Source organism: Hydra viridissima, unplaced genomic scaffold (assembly GCF_058129835.1).
Source record: "Hydra viridissima isolate aposymbiotic clone 2 unplaced genomic scaffold, HvirCarnegie_v1 scaffold_12, whole genome shotgun sequence".
In the NCBI taxonomy this organism is placed as follows: domain Eukaryota; kingdom Metazoa; phylum Cnidaria; class Hydrozoa; order Anthoathecata; family Hydridae; genus Hydra; species Hydra viridissima.
The window spans coordinates 14374962-14397072 of record NW_028324311.1 but is presented as its reverse complement, the minus strand read 5'-3'; the positions used below and the strand labels follow the sequence as shown (position 1 = coordinate 14397072).

General features: G+C 29.8%; 1 long non-coding RNA gene and 2 pseudogenes across 4 annotated transcripts in view; 1 reads left to right on the top strand and 2 right to left on the bottom strand.

Moving 5' to 3' along the window:
- Nucleotides 1–1067, bottom strand: part of LOC149881436 (uncharacterized) — a 44450-nt gene extending 43383 nt beyond the window's left edge. For 3 of the 4 annotated variants that reach the window (XR_016445353.1, XR_016445354.1, XR_016445355.1), the window contains exons 1-2: nt 968–1067; nt 765–844 (exon numbers count right to left, since the gene is read on the bottom strand). This is a non-coding gene — a long non-coding RNA (uncharacterized LOC149881436). The remainder of the gene's footprint in view (nt 1–764; nt 845–967) is intronic. The other variant, XR_016445356.1, reaches the window with a different exon arrangement.
- Nucleotides 1068–2523: 1456 nt separating this feature from the next.
- Nucleotides 2524–4614, top strand: LOC149881435 (uncharacterized; annotated as a pseudogene).
- Nucleotides 4615–12034: 7420 nt separating this feature from the next.
- Nucleotides 12035–13650, bottom strand: LOC149881434 (uncharacterized; annotated as a pseudogene).
- Nucleotides 13651–22111: the final 8461 nt, after the last annotated feature.

Genomic DNA, 22111 nt, shown 5'->3' with positions numbered 1-22111 from the left:
AGAGTTTGTTCTTTTCTAATGGCCGTGAAACCGACGAGTGTCAAGGTTGAGCAAGTATTTCCTTTCGCTGGACTGTTCAACACGAAAATTCTTAACCGTTTGGGCGATGAATCTTTGGACGCATTAGACTTCCTGAAGTCGCATTTCGAAGCACAAAAAACGTAACATATCTTTTTATTTCTAACATAATTTTTTAACATTAATTAACATGTAAAATTTAATTTACATGTTAAATTAAATTTATTTAATAAATATATTTTTAGTTAAATGTACTGCTTTTATTCTACTTAATACTATACAGATATTGTATCTGCTTTTCAATCCCGGGATTGATGTTTTTCAATCCCGAAATCCCGGGAATGAAAAAGACCTCCGGAATCGCAATCCCTGGCCGTAACCATTCCACATTAAAAGAACATTATATTGAGTATTATTGTGTAATAGAATGTAGTAAGACAGACACTACTACCGTAACTGAATTAACTCTTAAAAAAAAGCCTTTTCTTAAAAAAATCCCATCTAGACCCTAAACTTTTGTCCCAACCTAAGTATCCCTTCCATAAAGATTCAGAATCTAAACCTTTTATATTGTATATAACCCTCTGGGATAATAACCTCTAGGATAATAACTAGGATAAAACATTTAACAAAAAAACCTCCCTCTCAATAATTACTGCGTGTGAAAATAAAACACCGTTAAGTTTAAATTTTTTTAAAAACTTCTTCCTAAAGTTTCATTATAATAAAAATTTCATCATTCTAACCTATTAAGCAACTCATCCTTTTTAAGAAACATACAAGAATGTTGCGATATAAAAAATCGATTCCAAACGATATAGCATTTCTAAATAAATTACAACTTTAAACGAATAAGTAATTTACTTTGATAAAATTTTTAATATATTTCTTTTATTTTAATTTTAGTTTACTTTCAAAATTTAGAGACTAAATAGTATATTAAACTTACTTCAAGGTTAACTCTCTTATTTTTAACAACTCATCAAAATCACTCATTATTTACTTCCATCTGCCTGCAATTGTGTCGTTTTTTAAACAAGGTGTGTGCGTCTCTTACAATGCCAATGTTAAATTCGGAAAGTTTTGTTTGTTTTTAAAACATAACGACTGTTTTTATTTGTATTTTAAAAAGCTATCGCAAACTTTTTATATTTATTTAACTCAATTTTATAATCAAGTAGTTGAGATAAAAATTAGGTAACCAGATAACAAATATTAGTAACAAAATTACTTGAGCCTTTTTTAATAAGACGGTAAGGAGAGAAAAGCACATGTTGATGTGAATTGTCAAAAGCATTTTGGTATATTGCTGTTTTCAGTAACTCTATCTGAGTTACTGAAATCAGAAATATACCGAAAAACATAAAAATATTTAAATAAACATGGGAATTGTATCCTATTGTTGTCATAATACCTAAAACATTCTTAGCTGAATTACCAAGTTGTTATAGTTTTACGGGACTGGTGCTAAACAATATTCTTTTTCTATCATTACAACGTTATTTAGCAACGTTATTTAGAATGTGCGGAATGAGGGGAAATTTTTCAATTATCCGACAAAATGTTGACCAATTACAGAAAACTCTAAATAAATTTAAGAAATTTTAGGCGCAAAGCATTATGGGATGTCTTACGGAACCAAATAATCTTAGTAAAATGCAACTTAATGAAATATATCAATTTTTGCATTAATTATACTTTAATATCCTTTTGTAATGATTTAAATAGATATATTTGTAACAGAGTTTTTTCATGAATCTATTTAATCATGTATTATCACTTAATTCGTTTCTTAATAGTTTAAATGTATATTCCCTAATTAGATACTACATAACTAGCTGATGATACTGAGAAAAAAAAAAAAAAAATTTTAAGAAATATGTTTTTTTGAAAAATAACTTAAAAATAAAGTTAAGTATGGAAAATACGAGCCTACTTTTTTTTCATGCCTTATTTCGTGGTGCTACATCTCGATTATAAAACCTTATAAAATAAAATATTCTCACATAAACAAAGTTGCTAATTTGACTTTCCTTCACACGGTGATTCAATACTTATTAAAACTTGGGATTTTATTATGCGCATGCGTTATCTGCAAATATATAAATATCATTATTTTAATTAACAGTGTTAAGCTTTCATTTTACAGTGCTTACTAGTTTGCCCGTTTGCTTATGTTTTTTTGTTGTTGGTAAACTTGATCTTGTAAATAAAGCAAAACCGATCACAAATGAATTTGATTGAATATTGTAATTATTAGAATTTGAAGTAGTAAAGTTGCTTTATTGGGATCAACAAAGCTTTGTTTTTAGCGAAATTAACACATTTTGTTCATTTATATTTTAGAAGAACTGAAATTTTTGTAAGATTTTTGTAAGTTAATAACAATACTCCTTCTTTTTATCTTTTCAAAAAAATAGTCCCTATTACCAATCTTTTTTTTTTTTTTTATAAGAAAGTATGTTTTTGAATAGGGAAGGTTTCACGAAAAAAACTCTGTAAAAAATGGCGAGTAATCACCAAAAAAAAAATCTTTCCACAGTGTGTAGAATATGTGGAAACCTTTTAGGAAAAGACAGTTTAAAAACTGACATTAAAATAGATCGAATTTATAAAGCTTTTGGATTAAATGTATCAGAAGATTCTCAGTTTAGTCATCCAGAGATAATGTGCATGAAGTGTTATACTTCTCTTAGAAACATCCATAAATTTGGGTAAAATGTCCAACAGTTGAATGCAAATGTGTTTTTGGTATTCCTGGTCGAAAACCTCTATCTAATATTGGGCGACCAGGAAAGGTTAAAAAATGGACAAAATTTCATATAAAATCATTTCTTGATTCATTGCCTATACAAGAAGATAAAGAAATTTTAACAGAACTAAACCATGAATTAAATCCACATAAAGTTTTATGCATTTGTAAGATTTGTGGGGAAGTTATGAATCAGCCTGTCATGGTAAAGAACTGTCAAAACTCATTCTGTAGCTTGTGCATTTTATCAAATGTTAAAGATAAATTAGAAAATTATTCAATATGTTCATTACGTAAAACTAACATCACAATTGACAGCCTATCATATTCTGTCCATATATCTGAAATTATAAAACATATAATTATTATATGCAAGAATTGTGACAAAAAAGTTTTTTTGAAAGACAAAAATTTTGAAAATCATGACCACAGAAATTTATCAAATAACACCATAAATGAAAATAACCAATTAGTTAGTATAAACAGTTTTTACCAAATCACTGACACAAGTGAAATCCCACGAGTAGCCAAATATTCTGCTTTACATATCATTAAAAAAAAGTTGAATCAATCCAAAACATCTACAATAGAATTTTCATCAGGTGGGCCTAGGGTAAGAAATATGTTTTAACTTTATAGAAAGTTAAATAGTGTTTACTTTTCTATTATGCGATATAATTATAATTATTAAATTGTAGGAGTATTTAAACTTTATTACATCATTTTAATGCAAAATTATATTTTAAGCAAGAGTAAACTAGTTTGATTTAGTTTTTTTAATGTTAAATATAACTTATAAAAAAAAATAATAAAATATTATTTTATTTTCTATTTGAAGTAATGCTTTGTTTAATTTACAGCCACTTTGTTTTGTTTCTGCCCCCAAAGCTTATAAAGAAAGCGCAAACTGTAGTAACAGCACTCTAAGAAAAAGACTAAGAAATATTTATTGGAACAATTCAACCATACAGCTGGTAGTTCAAAGGACTCTAAAATCTGTCAAACAGCTGTAATGTTAAAGTCATATGATAATGATGAAGCAAATAAAATTTTAAATAAAGCCAATATTGGAAGAGTGGATTTAAATGCAGAAGAAATGGTTGCTTAAAAAGCTGATATGGGTATTCCTTGGAATAAATTGCAAACTATGGCTAGGTAAATATAAATATGGAACTTAAAATACTTTTTGTAATTTCGTTTTTTATTTGAGAACTTGTAGTTCATTTTTACAATTGTTTATAATTGCAAAACTTATTGCTTGTATATTATTATTCTAGGTGGTTAAATTCGAAAAATACTAAAACTGCTTCAAACAACAAACAATAAGTTGTTGCAAAGGAATGGGCTGGAAATGATTTAGTTGTTTTAGATGGACCATTTACATTTCAAAATGAGAATAATAAGGCTGTTGTTGAAATTAAACTAGCTCCTTGGGCATATATCAATGACCTACCTCAAAATATAGAAAACCTACTAAATCTTATAGAAAAGTAATAACTCGTTAATTTGAGAAACACTTAAATTTATAAATTACTATAAAAATGAAATTTAATCTTTATACTAATTTGTATAAGATAAGTGTATATACACGCACACACATATACATACATATATATGTATATATATATATATATATATATATGTGTATATACAACAAATTGTTTTATTATATATAATAAGAAAGTGTATTGCATAAAATAATATATTTAAAGCTCAATGCTAATAATGCCTTGATTTATGAATTGATTTGACTTTTTTTGATATCTTTTTATTTATAGCATCAACCATTGCTTGACTTATGCAATTCGATTCCAAAGCTAGTTGTAGACCTTGGATTTCTAGATGCTGGTGTTCACTTACAATCTATTGATGTGAGCTAGAAATTTAAAAAGTTATTTTCATATTATTCTAAGTGTCATAATATTATGAATAGTTCACACTATTTCAAAATGATATTCAGGAGCTTGGTAAATATTTAACTAACTTTTTCGATTTTACTCTTGTAAATTTTTCTCTTGTTTGTAAATTATAATACCTAAACTACCTCTTGTTATTTTTACAGTATGATATTATTGAGTATTATTTTTCTGTATGCATTGTATAATGGAAAATCTCGTCAATTTTTAGATTTAGCAATCAAAAAACTCATAAAATTTTATAGATTTACATGGCCAGATGCTTCTGTAACACCTAAAATGCATTTACTTGAAAACCATGTATATCAGTACATTGAAAAATGGAGATTAGGAATCGGTGTGTATGGTGAACAAGGTGAAAAAAATTTTTCCTTACAGTATCGAGAATAAGAATATGTTTTAACTTTTATCCAAAAAATTTTCAGTCGCAAGATATTTTTTAAATAACTGAAGGGATGCTGTTTTTTTTTTAACCTAAAAACTGAATTATTTTAAACAAAAAAATCTCTTACTTTACGACTTATTATTATTATTATTATTATTTTTAATTTAATAAATAAATTAGCAATAATTTAGTAAAGAGCTCATGAATTATATAATTTAAAAACTTTTTATTTTTTTGATTGTGAAGACTAAATAGACATTTAGAAAGGAAATAAATCACTAAATTTTTAGTTTTTACGGAAAAACTGCTCCGCCATTTTTTTAAAGTTTTTATATAGTGTAATTTAATGCGGATGCTCACAATAACATCCTACGCTTAAATCACCGTGTTCACTTGAAAGGCATGAGCAACATGTTCATTAAAAAGATATGTTAAATTGCAATCACTTTCATTATGAAATAATCAGCTATTGAATTCAAAACCTCTTTAACTGAGTGTGAGAAAACTAAATCACTTGAATTATTTGGTAATACACATAGCTTTTTTTTTTTTTAATGAAATAGCAATTGCTGCTTGAAAATCACTTCTTCTTTGAAGAGATTTGCTTTTCAAATACTATAATGGTACGTAAGTAAATTGTAACTGCAACAGAGAAATCTGTCTCTGCCCAGTAGTCACCCGATGTCAATCCGACGTCGGGTTTACGTTGGGTTTTCATCGGCGATGTCAACCGACTTATTACAACGTTGTTATAACATCGCGATAACGACGTCAAAACGACGTCGTCTTATGAACGTTGTTCTGACATCGTGCGATGTCTTTTGCCATAAATACGAAGAAAATCGACAATTTTTCTCTCAAATAAAATTTACATATCGTGGTGTGACATATCAAAGTCCTATGTTTTAGGTATGTCATAATTTAAGAAATGACATATTTCGTATATATAAAAGAAACATTTGCGGAAAAAACTTTGTTATTTGAACTAGATATCTAGTTAAAAAAGATAACTAAACTTTTTTCTCTAAATGTTTATTTTATGTAAACACCACAGTAATTTTATTATATATTTTTTGAATTTGAAGTTTGAATACCGGAAAATAAACATCTTATTGTAAAAAAGTAGTAATTTATTCTACCGAAAAAATTATTATTGGAAAAAAGTAAATTTACCAGGATGATATTAATTTCATACATAAGACTTTATTGACAGCCATTAACAAACCGTAAAACGTATACTTTTATTGCCATCGAAATTTTGTTTATTTTTTTACTTGATTTAGTTAATTGCGATTCTTTGTCATATATATATATATATATATATATATATATATATATATATATATATATATATATATATATATATATATATATTTACATACATGCATATATATAAACTGCAGGCTAAAAGTTTCCGGACACTTGGATATTGTTAAATTTTTTTAATTAAAACTCCCATACTTATTTCAAAAAAGTTCAATTATCATATTTATTTTATAAAAGATACATACAGTTACTATTTAAGAAAAAAAAGAAGACAAAAAATTAAATAAAAAATGCTAACAACACTATTATTATTAAACTGTCTTTTCGTCAAAAAATAACCCACGAGTTTCTATCACTTTTTTTGCGACCCGTGGCATCCTATTTATTAATTTATCTATTATTTCGGGTGTGATTGATAACCAGGATTCTTCAAATATCTGCCATAGATGATCTTTGGATGTTGGGCATTTTTGTCTGACCTTTCAGTCCAATTCTTCCCACAGTATCTCTATTGGATTCAAATCTGGTGATTAGGACGGCCAGGTCATGTTTTTGAGGACACCATTATTCTCTTGTTCCTTTATATAGTTTTTACATAATTTTGAGGTGTGTTTAAAGGTTATTGTTCTGCATAAAAACAAAACCACGATCAATAGTTCTTAAGCCAGAAGGTATTGCATTGTTTTCTAGAATTGTTTGGTATTGTTCTTTTTTTATAATACCCTCAATTTTAACTAGATTACCTACACCAGCTGAAGAAAAACATCCCCATACCATAACAGACCCACCACCATGCTTGATTGTTGGCACTAAACTTTCTGGGATCATTTTTTCTTTTGTTGTTCTTCTGATGTAAATTCTACGTCTTTGCCCAAACAGTTCAAATTTGGACTCGTCTATCCATAGTACTTTTTCCCAGTCTTCTTCTGTCCAATTTTGGTGGTCTATAGCCTATTGTAACATTTTCTTTTTATTTCCAATCCGTAGCAACTGTTTCCTGACCACTATACGGCCAGAAAATCCTGCTTGTCTAAGACGTTGTTTCGTAGTGGTTAATGAAATAGATTTTGAATGACTCCTATCAAAGCCTGAAGTTATTTCCGGGGCCGTAAGTCTTCGATTTCTTTTGCTCATCAATATTATACTATTATCTTCTGTTTTTGTTGTCTTCCGTGGTCTCCGAGATCTTTTTTTGGCTTCAAAAATGCCTATTTTTTTCCATCGTTTGATGGTATCTTGTTCAGTACTTTTGGCAACTTTTAACTTTTTGGAAATTTTACGAACTGAATAACTTTCTTTATGTAATGTAATTATTTCAGAACGTTTTGCAACCGTTAAAGAAGGTTTTTTACCCATATTTTTAATTAAATAGTCGAATTATAAAACTTTAAAAATTTTTTGAAGATTTTTTAATGCAACCGTCATTAATACCAAATGAAAACTAAACAAAACTAAATATTCTTAATCATTTTAGTCGGCTATCATTATATTATAAATATTTACTCCATGTTTCAACAAATAAAAAAATTTAACAAGAGCAAACTTTTAAGAGTAATGTAACGCTATATATCAAGTTAAAGTAAACAATTAAAAAAACAAACTTACATAAACACTTAAAATTAGTAAGTTTAAGTGTTATAAATTAATATATTGATTAATCTATTGATACAGGATAGATGTTGGTTTTTTATATAAAAATATCCGGAAACTTTTGGCCTGCAGTGTATATCAATATCAATCAATATCAATATATTTTGTGTTAAGGATATTACAAAAAACACAGGTCATTGCAAATAGTAATTCACTAATAAAACTCAATGACCTAAATAATATAACGAAAAGAGAAGAAAAAAACATTAGAAATAAACTAGTCACATAGTAAATTTAGAACTTTACAAAAATTTACAAGTAACACTTGTAAAACAGACTTTTAAAAGAGTTAAAATATTGGTCAAAAAGTTATTAAGATGTATTCACATATACATACATATACACAAATAAGAAATTATAATATGTACATAAACTAAAGAAAAAAGTTATAGAGGTAAAGACACACACACACATATACATACATACATACACTTGAACAAAATAAAATGAAACTAACTAGTGGTAGTTGAACTTGCAGCTTGATCTCATCAGGAATTATTGTTGAATGCTGGGTTTCATAATGTTTTCTTAACTTTATGAAACTAATGAAAACATTACTGCATTTATCAATAGTGCATTTGACTTCTGAACCTCTCGAAGTAGGGATGGCACTTTTACTTATTTTGATGTAAAAAAAAGGTACTTTAAAAAAAAAAATTACTTTACATAACTTAGATTAAATTATGAAATATATTTACATTTTAAAGTAATTCATTTTTTAAAAAATAACATTATATTACATATAAAACTACTTACATAAAGTTAATTTTAAAAATGCGTAACTTATTAAAAAATTATTAAAAATGCGTTATTTTTTTAATGCAAGTAAAAGTAGTTTACATAGTAGAGTTATTTACTTTTAGTAATTTACTTTAAAAAGTAATTTAGATTTATACTTATACAAATAGTTTGTATCGAAATGTAATTTACACTTTACATGTAAAAGTAAATTATTTTTGAAAGTGATCTTACGTAAATATAAGATTTTAAAAAAGTCATATTTACTTTAAAAAGTAAGAGAATACAGCATCGCAATATGAAATTACTTTTATGCGCAAAAGTAACAAAAATTAATATAGGCAACTTACATAAAAACTATTTGAAAAAAAAACTAGTTACCATTACAAGTAAATGTAAATTTTTATCATTGAAATACTCTACTTTACTTAGTAAGTAAAAAGTAAGTTATTTTATGTACTTTTATCAAGTAACAAAGTCATTTTATGTTGTTTTAACATACTGATTGGTAAGAAAAACAGCGTATTAAGGAGAATTGCCTGCTTCTGGGTACTTCTGGGTTATAATGTTAGGTATTATTCTGCATGTATGCGGACCGTTTTTGTGGCGGGGTTTTGTAAATTGGGGGCAAGTTTAATAAACATGGTGGGTTGCACAAATTAAAACAAATTACAACTAAAATTTTGACACTTTTAAAGCAAATTAAAAGCACCTTTTGGTTGGTGACTACGTCACTTTTCCGACGGAGCACACTTTTTCGAAAACTTCCTTTTTATTGCGTTTTTTGATCAAACATTATTTTTTATGGTGATATAATGCATCAGCGTTAGAAATCCCTTCCGGCGGCAAAGTAAGATTATGCCGAAACACGAACTCTTTTTGGAGGTGCAAAGAATTGCCGTCCGCCTCCCAAAATATTTTTGCGGGCAGAATGTCTTTGCCTCTGCCTACAGTAGCTTCCGCCTTCCAATTGGTTGCCGCTGCTGGAAACTTTTTTTGGAGGCTGGCACCAACCAAAAGGTGAAATCCACTGGCGGTTGCCGTCAGAAGTTATTTTGTATGAAAAAAGATGAAAAGGTTGCCTTTAGTGGTTTTCACTTCTTAACTGGCGTCGGCCACCAAAGGGAAGTGAGATGGGTGGGGGTGGGCGCAAATTTTCGCTTCCTGTCGCCAGAATAAATGGAAGAAAGCTCAACGTTTGTTTTTACATTATTAAAAAACGTTTGTTTTTACATAATTTAAAGATTAATTAGTGCAAAATACATTTTTTCAAAAAGTATATTTTTATGCGGAGAGAGAAAACCTCATAATGACAGTAAGCAATTCTGTCGCAAAAAATATATTCTATTTAGGAACTAAAGTATTCCATCTTTGTGAAAACTTTAGTTATTGAAAAAATTCAATTAAAGCCGATAATCAAATCTAACGTCCCTAAACATATTTCATAATTCGTTTAACGCATTATTAAATATGTTTAGTGTGGGACATGGACCTTTCAAAAAGTTTTGCAAAAATTATAAATCAAGTATAAATTATTTCATTAAAAACGATTTCCGTCAGGAGCATCGGAGGCCGATAGACTTTCTAGTAAAAGCTTATGCACCCAAATAATTTTCATTTTGGTCATCGTGGTTGTTGTTATCTACCACACTGAATAACAACAACCACTTTAACGCTATTAACAAGAACCACGCTGTATATTAATTCGAAATTTAGAAAATTATTGTAAAATGCAGACCAATTTAGTCTAACTGTATGAAAAGTCTGAATCAAAAACAAAAAGCTAGTCAGTGTTTTAAAACAAATTACAACTAAAATTTTGACACTTTTAAAGCAAATTAAAAGCCAAATAAGATTTGATTGCTTTTGTTTAAGAATATAATAAAATGTACAATTATATAAACGAAATCAATCGCTGAAGCAAGAAAAAGGCAGCAATTAACCATATTGCTAAGTCCCATTTGAAACGTATTTTATAAAACCGTAGTATTACAGCCAAATAAATCTTCAAAAAATATCCCTTATTAGGTACAACTTAAAAAAAAAAATGTTCCTTATAATAAAAAAAAGCCCCATTATTCGCTGGGGTGTGGGGGAGCCTAGCCACGGCACTGTTTGCAAATGGTAAAATGTTTAGGAACTACATAAATAATATATTAAAAAAAAAAAAAAAAATGATAGTTAAAACAAACGCAATAATGTGTAAAAGTAATCGCACAATTATTTTGGTTTGTCAAATCGCCGAACCCCGCATTGGCATTTTTAAAAGCCCTATTTCATAATAAAATGTATAAAATTTCCTCCACATCATCATAATATAAAAATATAAAATACAAATTACTCAAGTGAAATATAAAAATTATGAAAAATATAAAATACAAACTATAAAAGCGAATTACTTCCATTCTGACTTACATTAAACATCAAATTTTAAAGTAAGTTTAATCATACCTTCTCTTTAAGGAGCATTGAGTAACGTAAGTTTCTTGAGCTCATGTTACATCTTTCTTTTCGGTGAATAAAGTTAGCAAGACTGAATGAGGATTCTGGCCCTACCGAACTAGCAAGCGAAGTACAAACCACTCTTGCTTTAGAGGCTAACATTGGAATATCTTTTTCATTTTTGTACCAAAAATTCATCAAATTTCCAATTTTTTTGCTTTAAAGCGTAATTGAAAAAAGACAACTCTTCTTTGATATTTCGCTTTGATTGTGTTTTTTCTATGCATAGATTGACACCGCACAATGTTGCAAGTTTAGCGAATCCATTTTTGTGGTTCACAGACTGTTCAGGAGAATCTTGAAGTTCGAATCGAACATCTGAATCTGTCTCTTCAAAAAATGAAAATGAGTAATAATATTTGTCAATATGCAAATCTTTTTACAAAAGTACTTTAAAAAATTATTTACATAAGTTTAAATATATTTAAATTTAAAAACAAATAATATTTTTTAACTAACCACTTCTCGGCTGATTTTGGTCATTTTGCAAACAAGTGTTTACAAACGTTGAACTTCGAGGATATTGTCGGCGCATTGTATTCAAAAATGTTTTCAACAGTTTACTTTCTGCTTCCTGATATTCTTTTTCTGTAAGACACTCGTTAGTTCTCGGATCAAAGAAACATGCCAGTAAAGTTGGTAACTTTTGTTTTGGAGATATCTTTTCAATAAAGTATACCTTCATAAACTTGAGAAGACTGCTTCGTAACATGTTTTCTTTCTCGACCAAAGAAGACGATTGCGATAAAAAGCATTTAGCTGAAGATTCATTTTCAAGAAAGTTCATTAACGTATCTTGTTTTTCTGTTAACCCATTGATAGTACCAGGATCTATAGTAATTTTATTATAAACATTTTTAGGTTTATTTATCTTACTTATCATTAAAAAAGTCGAGTTCCAACGTACATGAAAATCTGACGATAAGTTATTTATTTTTAGCCCCTCTTTCTTAACCTCATAAAAAACAAATGATTGCAATATTGAAAACCTTTTAACAAGAGCTAAAGTTTTTCTTAACCTAAATAAAATGATGGATGAAAAGTTAAATAACTGATTAACAGTTTCATCTGTAGATGCTTCTTCCTCCTCGCTACTTTTATCATCATCCGAGCTCACGTTTTCCGTTTCAAAAGTACACGCATTTTCTACTTGATTGTTTACATCGTACATTTCAAGCTGTTCGTCCGACGATATATTTTCATTAGACTCGATATCGCTTTCATTGTAGTTATTGTAATAAACAAGATCCTCTTTGATATCTGATGTGCCATCTAATAAGCTCTGTGATGGTTTGGCCCACAACTTTATTCCATGATTTAAAACGAGATTTAAGTTATGACAAACGCATGAAAACCGTAAAGCTTTAGATCCCATCGCCTTTTAAATGTCTTCAACGTTGTCTGTTGTTATTGAAATAACTTTAGTATCAATTTCAAGTTTAGTAATTTCTTTTTGCACGAATGCTGTAAGTTTACTACTTAATTTTCTTCCGTAAAATCTACGAAAGCAAACTATATTTGATTTGTATTTAAATTTCTTTGTTAAATAATGCGCTGTTATGCAAAGCCAATAGGATCCAACCCTATTTTTCCACAAATCGGTTGCAAGAGCAATATGGGTAACTGACTTAAGTTTAGCTCTAAGATTGTTCTTGTATTGATAGTATTGCTTTCTCAATCGCTTTGCTATTGTCTTTCGATGAGGCGGTTTGTAAAGTGGGGCAAGAATGTTTAGAAGGCGTTAAATACCAGGTTTATGAAAATTGTTAAAAGGACGGCCATCTTGAATAATGCAATTTATTACGGCTTCATCTATTTCATCTTTGTTCTGCATCCCAACTAATTTATCTTGAACGAGTAATTTTTTTTGAGAATCGTAAAGGTACTCAGATTTTTTATGAACATGGAAAATATGTTTTCGCAGATTTGGTTCAGGCCCACACACAAGGTTTCCATTCTCCGGGCACATCAAACAAACATACTTATTTGTGTTGGCAACAAATGAAAATAGGGTCTTAATAGGCAATGCTTTTATTTTACGGACAGATTTTATAATTTGATCATCGTCGGTATCAAAGTTCGAACCTACAGCACAAACAATAGTTTATAAAAATATATTTCAAGTATCAACGCAAATTAAAGACTGATACAAATACATGACTGTACAGCAAATAATTATTCTTGGTCATTTAATTTCTTTGACCTTTCTGTTTTCATTCACAAGTTCATCTTAATATTTGAATAAAATTTACAAACATACCTGAATATGTAACATTGTCACCAGATAGACGTCTTGCTTCAACAGTTGGCGTGTTTGTTTCAGATAAAGACAAGCATTTCTGGCGATGTATGTTAATAAAGTCTTGCGTTCCAAATAAAGGTCTTTTAGATAATTTTCTTTTTTTGTATTTTTTTCCAGTCATTGTTGTCAAAAAAATGAAACAAAATAAATGTGGTGCTTGCCTTGTTTACGAGAAGTCTCAGATTCAAATCGTAAATAAAGACCCTGATAGTAATTTAATGTAATTAGTTTCCTCAATCATTTTATGTCTCTGAAGTCCCATACAGAATAGTTGGATTTATGGAACATAAGGTAATTAAACTTTCGAAAACGAGTTTGTAACATAATTAAAGAAAAAGTAGAACATGTGAAAAAATTTTGATATTTGAAGTCCGCCTAAGGAATGATTTGAGAATAGAAACTTGAATAAGTTATGTAACGTAATTTCAATTAAAATTGCTATAACTGTCGTAATTAAAAATTGATTCACCCACAAACTATTACAATTAGGAAAACGTCATGATCACACTGAATTAAGAACAAGTTATCTAAACTTAAAAAAAAATCTCCTCACAAAAGTTTCGGCTCATTTTGGTAGTGGTTTGAACAGAAACTTTGGCCGAAACCGAATAAGTAAAAAGTTGTCGAAGCAGATATTTTTCGCTCACTAAATTGGTTACCAAAAAATTATTATTTTCTACGCGCCAACAAAATATGATATATACATACATATATATTAGGGTGTCCCGTTTTTAGGGTCACATTTTATTTTGACTGCTCCTAGCATTTTTCTGCTGCGTATGTGTGAGAAAATGAGGTCTGTAAAGTTTTAGAGCTCTAACTTTATTTTTGTGACTACACAAGCCACCTTAAGTTTAAAAAATAATGATTTTTGGGTGAAAAAAGCCTATTTTTACAGTGCTTGTGTAGTCACAGTTTGAAAGATACAGGCTAATCTTATGTTGAACCATGTACTATTAACCCTCATTAGTTAGAAAAAAATTGGGAGAAGTTTGAATAAAACCGTTACTTAGGTTTGAAGTGAGTTCAAAGATACGCAGTTGACGCAATTCACCCATTTTTATGCGGTTTGACGCGGTTGACAAAACCAAACAAAATACTGATCTAATCATTATCAAATGGGTCTAAATCGATTTCTGAACCCTTTTCACACCTAATTAGACCAACGAAAATCCAAAATTGGTTAAAAAGTACTACTTATATGTTTAATTTTGTTTATATACTATACTAGACATTTTAACCACTAATTCTACAACATATTAACATTTTCTTTTCTTTCCACCACTCCCTTGGGGTCTTCCAGCCTTTCTTTTCTGGTCCACTGCTAGGAGAAGATCTTGCCTCAGCTCTTCATTATGGCTTCCATCAACAAAGTCCTGTATAAGCTTAACATTCCTTTCTGCAGCATCATTAGTTACAGGAATGTTGGAGATAAATTCCTTGAACTTTGTGTAGCCAGACAATCTGTTCCACATACTAGGTGGAATCTTCATCCATTCAAGCTGCTGGTTATCCATTTTTAAGATGTTAAATATCAAAATGGATTCTGAATCAACAAACTCAGACAACCTGGGCCTCTCTCCTTCTCTGTCAATGAAACCTGATACATTAACCTTCTTATACATAAATGATAGAGGATCCTTTTCCTTTGAATCATATATCAGGATTCTTTCAGCAATTTCAGTCTTTTCCTCATCTGACACTCCAGGATCCAGTAAACTAAATGGGATTAAAGTTGAAATGGGATTAAAGATGAAGATACCATGTATGGTTTGCAATGCTATCGAGACATATGGCTGCAACATTAGGTCTGCTCTGCATGTATGACTTCATCTCCCAGATTGCTTCTATGTCATGTCTTGGAGAAATTACAGTCTGAGACGAGGTTAAGAACCACTTTGCATAATACAATGCTACAAACTCAGAGATGGCTTCAACTTCTCTTTTTGTAGAAGCTGTGGAAACAATATCTGTCATTTGGCTCAGAATTTGCAGCTTCATGTAATATATAGCCTGTGCCATAAACCTTGCATAATGAATTGCTCCAGGTTGTCGAACTCTCAGTTGATCAATCTCTGGGGATAAATAGAATTGAACAATTTCTGCTAGCTCCCAATAATCACCTCTGGGTATTTTGTCTTCATCCAATAACTTTGTGATGATTACTAGGGATACTCTAGCAGCATTGTCAAGTTGTTAATTTACTCCATATTTGAATTTGCAAAATTTATTTTGATCAATCTGAATAAGAGAAAACTCATCCAACTGATGATGTGTATATAGAGTATGAAAACGTCACAATCATGTCAGCAGCATCTCTAAAGTATTAAATGTTGATTGCTTTTTTAAATAACAAAACTATTAAATGCAAATCACAATCACGTTGTGTCGTCAATCACGTTGTGACGTCACAATCACGTTGTGTCGTCGTGCAAGCACGACTCCCCAACATGATTGTGACGTCCATGAATGTGACGACATGATGACGTCATCGATGATGCGATTGGAATGAACAAATGACGTCATGATCACGTGATGAATTTCAACCAATCAGGAAAGTGCGGACGGACGGATGCACATTTGTCATACTCTATATACAAATGTGCGAATAAAGAATAGCTGAAAAATAAAAATACATCCGAAACAGCTTCCATTATAGAAAAAATGAAAAAAAACGAATAAAATATGCGTTTAACAAATATAAGTATAAAATATATAATAAAAAACACCGTTTAAAAACGTAATAAATACCGTGTAAAATAATGAAAAAAACACCGTGTAAAATAATGAAAAAAACACCGTGTAAAATAATGAAAAAAACACCGTTTAAAAATATAACTAGTTCCCAGTCCTCAAAGACGCTAAACCGCGCATTTTTACAAATAAAGAAAAAATAAAATGTACAACAAAGTCACCTTCCTTCGACGCCATTTTGGAAAAAATTTGAGCATAACTTCGTCGTCTGATCTCCTCTGGGGCTTTCGCCCAAATGAGAGATTAACGTTTACACTGGTATATATAGAGAAAACGACCCTTAAGTAAACAAACGACGGCCCTTAAGTAAACAAAACGTTGCGGGGGGTCCAAAACCGACCAATCAGATTGCAGAGAAAAGTAAACAAAAGAAAAAATTGACCAATCAGAATGCAGAGAAAAGTAAACAAAAGAAAAATTGACCAATCAGAATGCAGAGAAAAGTAAACAAAAGAAAAACCGGGGGGAAAATAGAAAATAAGACGGGTGTATTTATTAAACTTAACAGAATATATTTTTAGGGAAATTCCCTGGGAAATTCCTAGAATTATAAATTATTGAAATTTTCCATTGTAAATTTTTCTAATATAAAATGAATTAGTCCAACGAATAATATGGAGATTGATTTTTTTTGTTTTTCTTCGACAATTATGAATATTGAAAGTAATTCGAGTAATATCGAGAATCGTCGGTTTGCAGTTTGTTCGATATTTTGAAAAATAGAGAACATGAACCATTTTATTAATAATCTATAACAAAATATATAACATAATATAAATGCGTTATTGCTGGAAGAGTTGGAGTTATATCGCAATATAGAGTAAATATTATTCGTATAAATATTATTCATATTATTCGTAAAAAAATATCATTCAATGGTAAAATAAAATTCGTCTGTGTGGAAAACATAATATTCTTTTTCATTTGCTAAGTATTGCATATGAAAGTTCTGTTCGATATCGATGATCGTTTTATTTTGATCGTATTTTGTAATATACACATCTTGGTCTTTTGACAAAGTGAAATAAAGCGTGTTACATCCATAGTCGCTACATTTGGTTTTAAGTTTAAAACCAGACGAAAACGAAATAACGTGTTCAGTCGTTAACCAAAAATGAATCAAATCATTTGGAAGTTGATCAATTTCGAGAAACGTGGGTTGACAGATCGTTCGATCTTTTGAAAAATGGATAACAAGAACCATTTTTTTTTATTTTCTAATCTATAAATAAAAAGAAGGTGTTAAGTAATATAAGTTGAGCAATTTAATTGAAGAAAAAAACACCGTTAAAATAGATAAAAATAATGATGCTAAATAATAAATAAAGTTTTAATATATATTACTTAATGGAATAAATTTTTTTTGAAAAAAAAATGAGCGGAAGAAGATACATGCCTCCTTATCCTTATCGTGGTAACGGATTAAAGAATAAAACAACGAAAAAAAAAGCGACAAAAAGAAAAAGACAGAGAGGAGGAGGTGAATTAGCCAACAAAGCTATTGAAATATTATCACCTCTTCCATTGGCGTTTACTGAAAGTGCTAGTAGATATTTGGTGAAGAAAGCGTTAGACAAATTATCACCTAGTAAAAAAAAATTTGTAGTGATACCAAGTTCTACAACATCAACAAACGTTTCATCGATCAATACAACGAGATATGACGATTAAAAATCCATTTAAAAGATTAAGAAGATGGTGGAAAAAGATGAAAGAGAAAAAACGAATAAATAGAATAAAACCTGTTCATTACGAATATTGGTTTATAAAAGAATAAATATTTTACAATGTATATTAAAATCGTATTTTTTGTAATCGTTTAAATGCTGTCGAATTTGCGATAGAATTAAATTTTTCAATTTGTTCCGATACGCCCCATAGATAGGCACAACATCTCAATCGATCGACAAAATCGGTAATGTTTACAGCTGTTTGAAGAAAAACAGCGATAGCACTTTCGATTTCTCTTTCGCCAATGTTTGTGTTTCGATCGTTGTTTGTATCGTCTAAAAGTTTAGTTATTTCCTTGAGCGGTATTAAATTTTCTTTGTCGAGCGAAAGGAGAAACAAATAATGATGCTTGCATTTCCATATGTCTTCCCATTCGTTGGTAGTGTAAGGATTAAATCGAGCATAGCAGTGGTTGCATTTTTTTTTACAGTTCATCTAAATACAATATTTAAAACCGTTTAAATACGAATAAAAACAAATATATATATCGGTATAAGCTCAAAAAAAAAAGGAAATAATAATAAAATGGAGAATAATAACGAGAAAAAAAGTTGTATTAAGCAAATAATGGATATAATAAAACAAAATAAAATAACAAGTTTGATTTTGTTAATTATTATTGTATTTTTTGCGTTATATTTTGGAAAAGAAAAAGCGCAACAGCTTCAATTAGCTATCGATTGGATTGCTACGGTTTCACCTAATTTCACCATTAACAACAGTCGTATAAAACCAACACCGTATACAACAAAAAAAACAGCGTTTTATCAACGTTGCTGTCTTAACAATGAGACGAGTTTAATAAATGCGAATTGAATAACGATAAATCGATCGGATCGTCGTCATTTTTGTTTTGGTGAAGTTGTTGATGTTTACGTTCGCAACTGCAGCATAAAGAAATGCGACAAGTGTCGCATTTTGTTGTGTAAACAGAGTTTTTTTCCATATATATTTCGCAAACAAAGCAAATTGAAAAACTTGTTTTTTTGTGTGCGTAATGTTCGTGTAACCTTTTTTTCAATTTCTTCCATTTTTTTAAATAGATCATGGCTATTTTGTTGCTTTTCTGTAATGATTCCTTTAAATCGACATCATTTTTTTGCGATTCGATATAGTGACGAATCTTTCTGCTTAATTTGTAAAACGTATCGAGTGCAACTTTTGATTTTCGTTCGACAGACGTTTTATAATCTTCATCTTTATTCTCGTCCATTACAACTCTAATTTTGCATTCGACGTCTGTCAATAGATAAAGAATTTTTTCAGCTTTTGCATTTTGCATTGTTATGTATGTACTAAAGAAATATATAAATATTTGTTAAATAAATTTTATTTTTTCATAACAACGTTAAAAATAATTTTTTCAAAATATTCTTTCCAATATATTTTCCAAAATTCGTTGCAACAACATTTGCAACAGCACAACGATTTATGTTCTTCGTTTTTATCGATTTCGATTTTTAGTTGACCAAACAACATAACTTTTTCAAAGGCGTCGTTTATTTCCTTGCTCAACGTTTTTTGTTCCATTGTAATTATATTTTAATCTAAAAAAAATTACAAAAAAAACGATAGATAAATTAAATAAACATTAAATCTTTTCGATCTATTGAGGTAAATATGTGATTCCAATAAACGCGTTCATGTTTTGATATTTCATCTTCCATGGAATAACCTTTCATTCGCATCCATCTTCGTATAGTTTCGTATGATTTTTCGTATGATTTTTCTCGATCGTAATCGTAATCGATCGTATCCAAATTGTATTGACGAATGTTCAATTCTCTTCCCATTTTTTTCCAATCAATTCCAATGCGTAACGAAACAAAATTAACAAATTCTCGATATTTCATTTTTTTTTAATAACTAAAAAAACAAAAAACAACAATATTTTTATATAATTAATTTTACACCCTCTTTCAACAAAGACTCGCACATTTCTTTTCGTTTCTTTTCGTCGTTCTTCATTATTTCGGGCAAACGTTTTATAATATCGTTATCGATATCGACAGTGTTTCCTTCATCGTCATTTTGAATAATGTAAATATCTCCTCTGATCGATCTAAGGAGGGGGTAATCTTTCACGTGAACATTTCTCGGATAAGGATAAGGTTTGATTCCGTATAAAGCTGTATGATGAGGAGATAAAACGAGATATTCTTCCATCTTTGGTATTTTTCTCACGTTGGTCAACCTCGGTTTTCGCAACTCGCTTTTTGATAAATGAAGAATGCGTACCATTATTATTATGATGCTAAAAAAACAATATAAAATCAAGATAAAAATTTACACAAACAAGGATTGTCGTCAATAATCATCGATTTTCCTTCTTCGTTTCGAATTATCGCACGAGCGTGATTTTTACAATAAGATAAAGACGTTTTATCTACAACATAAACGTCGTATTTAGCAAACAATTCGTCGAGGAACGTTTTCTTTTTAATGTAAAAATCTGCAAAACATTCGTGATTTTTTAACCAATCGTTTAATTTATCGTTTGCGAGTTGTAAAAGCGTTTCTTTTTTTTCTTTTTTCCATTGTTTTTCGACTTGACAACACGTGCAATCGCAAGAAATCGGATCGATCTTTCTGAGTCGACGAATATCTTCTTTTTTTTTTCGAATGTAATGCATGAAACGATCCGTTTTCCATTCTAGCGATTTTTTTTCAAATTGTTTTTTTTCACATCGTTTGCACAAACAGTCAATCATCTGGAAAAAAACAGAGCGATTTTTTTATTAGAATTTTTTTATTTGGTTGTTATAAAAAGACAATCTTTGATTAGAGTTTAAACCCTTTTCTTTCAAAGCGTAAGGATCTACAGCGACTTGTTGTTGTTGTTGTTGTTGTAAAACCAAAGGAGGGGGTATTTTCTTTACCTGTCTTTTTTCTTCGTTATCCGTTTCAGCATTTGTTATTTTTCTTTTATTATTATTCATCTAAAATAAAACAAAATATTAATTATATATTATATTTTTTACGCAAGTTATGCAAGTTAGATATTTTACACAAGTTGCAAATAAAAACGTCCAATATTTCGTCCCAATCTCCGTATTCTTCTGTATTGCATTGCGAACACGTGTCGTATTCAAAATCGCGCGACTGTATCATTTCGCTTTCGCAAAACATATCTTCGTACATTTCTTGAATTTGGTTTTCGATTAGTTTCATTTGCGAGATGAGCTTTTCTTGCGCCTTTTCGTATATTTCGTTGTGCAATTCGATTTGTCGGTTAAACGAGCTTACCACCGCTTTAACAAACATCTTTTTGGGATTTTCATAATCAGATTCTTCCACCGCACGATCTAGCGTATAGTGTAGATTAAGCGGTTCGCTATCGTTAAAATAGCAAACTTTTATTTTGCGAACAAAAGAGACCGCGTTCAAAGACTCCAAAGACGGCGTTGTCGATTTCAAGGCCAAAAAATCATCGATGCGATTGAACAATTTCGTTTTCCAAATCAATTCGTTATCGTTCAATTCGATATCGATCCAAAAATACGACACTGTACAAGATACGTTTCCATCTTTGTTTATGCATTCGTCTTCAAAAGCGATACGAGTTACAGTGTGAGGATCGTTTTTATAATCAAAATCTCGAAAAGGTGGATTTTTCAATGTCGTAGCTGCACTCGGTATCAAGCCGTACTCAATCATAGTAGGTATCATTCTGTTGCTGCCAAAGTAAAACATGTCAAACATTTCATCGCGCATGCTCTTTAGTCTCGTTTCGATTCTTTCATAATCGTTTTTGAGTTTTTCGAGTTCTTCTACAAACGTTTGTTCTTTCAAGTCTATTTGTTTGCTAAAAGACGCCATCAAAGCGTTAACCAAAGTAAGACCTTGATACTTGTAATCAAATTTGTTAAGTTCGCGATCTAAAATAACGAGTTCTTTAGAATTGTGAAGATAACAAACTTTAATTTTGCGAATAATCGAAGGATCATCCTGTGGTGGTGGAGACAAGTCGTACCGATACAACTCTTCTCTCCATTCTTCATCATTCCACTCAATGTCAATCCAAAACACCTTTTGGTTACATCTTTGATCGTTGTTTTGTTCATCGTCGGGCGAATGAAAAACACATTCGTCGTATA